Raw genomic sequence first — 2,500 nt, 5'->3', positions numbered from 1 at the left:
ACATGCTGAAAGAGTCTGCCCACAATGGGAACCACACGTCAGCCAGACACTCTGATCACGCACCACTCTCTGCTTCTAACGGGCGCACATACAATATGTAAGCACCAGCATGGAACAACATCCAGTGCATCTTCTCCGCCACATTACACAATCCACACTATCACAACCAGACCAGGAGGTCCATGCGGAAAATACAATATCCCAGCCTTTCGACATCCACCATTGCGCAGACCAGGCACCAACACCCACACATGTCCTATACAACGGTGCACCCAACATCACAATAGTACCTCCTGTCACAGCGCACAAACAATGACATGAGTCAAAGACACAGGTCTCACACAAGCATAGAATTGGAGCGCCGCCTCTAATAAGCCAAAGGTGCATCCTGACGTGACAAATCTGATCATGTCACAAGCATTCACTTACTATAATCACTATCAAGGAACCTGCCGCCCCCGCCCCCCCCCCCTACACCTTTCCTTACAACAACGTGTAACCTAACCTAACCTAACCTATGTTGTACCTTAACCTAACCTATGTTGTACCTTAACCTAACCTATGTTGTACCTTAACCTAACCTATGTTGTACCTTAACCTAACCTATGTTGTACCTTAACCTAACCTATGTTGTACCTTAACCTAACCTATGTTGTACCTTAACCTAACCTATGTTGTACCTTAACCTAACCTATGTTGTACCTTAACCTAACCTATGTTGTACCTTAACCTAACCTATGTTGTACCTTAACCTAACCCATGTTGTACCTTAACCTAACCCATGTTGTACCTTAACCTAACCCATGTTGTACCTTAACCTAACCCATGTTGTACCTTAACCTAACCCATGTTGTACCTTAACCTAACCCATGTTGTACCTTAACCTAACCCATGTTGTACCTTAACCTAACCCATGTTGTACCTTAACCTAACCCATGTTGTACCTTAACCTAACCCATGTTGTGCCTTAACCTAACCCATGTTGTGCCTTAACCTAACCCATGTTGTGCCTTAACCTAACCCATGTTGTGCCTTAACCTAACCCATGTTGTGCCCTAACCTAACCCATGTTGTGCCCTAACCTAACCCATGTTGTGCCCTAACCTAACCCATGTTGTGCCCTAACCTAACCCATGTTGTCCCCTAACCTAACCCATGTTGTCCCCTAACCTAACCCATGTTGTCCCCTAACCTAACCCATGTTGTGCCCTAACGTAACCCATGTTGTGCCTTAACGTAACCCATGTTGTGCCTTAACGTAACCCATGTTGTGCCTTAACGTAACCCACGTTGTCCGCTAACGTAACCCACGTTGTCCGCTAACGTAACCCACGTTGTCGCCTAAACCTGCTCTGTAATTGTTATACGACTCGTTCAATTAGTGTAGTGTTGCCCACCCGCAACCCTCGCAATATAGTTCGCTACTCGCACTGCCCGCTCCCCTGTGTATCGCTTCATGTTAAACACCTTGCAAGTCTTGCTGACTTTCCACATGCTCCTGCTGTACACTGTAATGTGGATGGCAGCAGGACGTACATGCCGCCCCCCCCCCCCCCACCCCTCCCCACGTCCCCACGTCCCCACCTTGCCCCCTGCCTTCGCAAGCTGGTTGGTGACAAGTTTGCATGTTCAATGCCCTTCGCATGCGACGTACGCAGGCTACGTTGTGGTGCGGCCTGTGTCAACTGTCCGCTGATGTCGTACGCGTGAACCACAATCTGTACTGCACATTCGTCCTTATGTACTGAATGATACATCGTGGCACATGTGTGACCGTACAACGACTGCGCCCAAAAACGGCGGACCATACAGTGCAAATATTGTGCACGCAGCTACGTGTCGTCTCCCTATGAGAGCTGGATTGCAGTGTGGTACGCCATAGAGACGTGTGGGAGGAACGGACGCCGTGGATGGCGATCAGCATGAGCTGTGTGTTGATGTATTCGGACCTAGTCGTCTCTCCTCAAACACCGTGATAGCATGGTGCACCGCGTTCCATATCTGCGACATGCTACAGAGGCCGGTTGACAGTCGTTCGAGCAATGGACATCGCATACGTACGGGGGCCACCTTCCACGTATTGTCTAGGCGTGCACATTTTGTTGCGTGTATGTGGGCAGACGTAGTGTGGCGTGACACCTGACACAGGCATGCAATAATCGTTGAAGTTGCTAATGGCGATGGACGCCTACGTTTTCTGGTGAAGTTACGCAAATGAAGAAATGGTAACCCGTTGTGGTGCGGTTGTTCTCGCTAGGGGTGAATCGGTGATGGCGACGATAGGTTGAGGTACTAACCGGTTGTTCCAGCGATACCCACCATGCCGATGAAACTGAACGGCATCTGGGTGTGAAGCGATACGCGGTGGTGGCTGGGTGGGACCGTCCCCGGCCGGTGAGGGGGCGCCTCCCGGCGTGCTGGCCGCGCGGTGCGTGGGCGCACGCGCTACAGCCGGCTGGTGGGGGCGGCCAGTGGCAGGCGCGCCGGCCGACGGACGCGG

This window comes from Schistocerca piceifrons, unplaced genomic scaffold, assembly GCF_021461385.2.
Source record: "Schistocerca piceifrons isolate TAMUIC-IGC-003096 unplaced genomic scaffold, iqSchPice1.1 HiC_scaffold_1228, whole genome shotgun sequence".
Lineage (NCBI taxonomy): Eukaryota > Metazoa > Arthropoda > Insecta > Orthoptera > Acrididae > Schistocerca > Schistocerca piceifrons.
Note: the sequence above shows the minus strand (reverse complement) of the source record.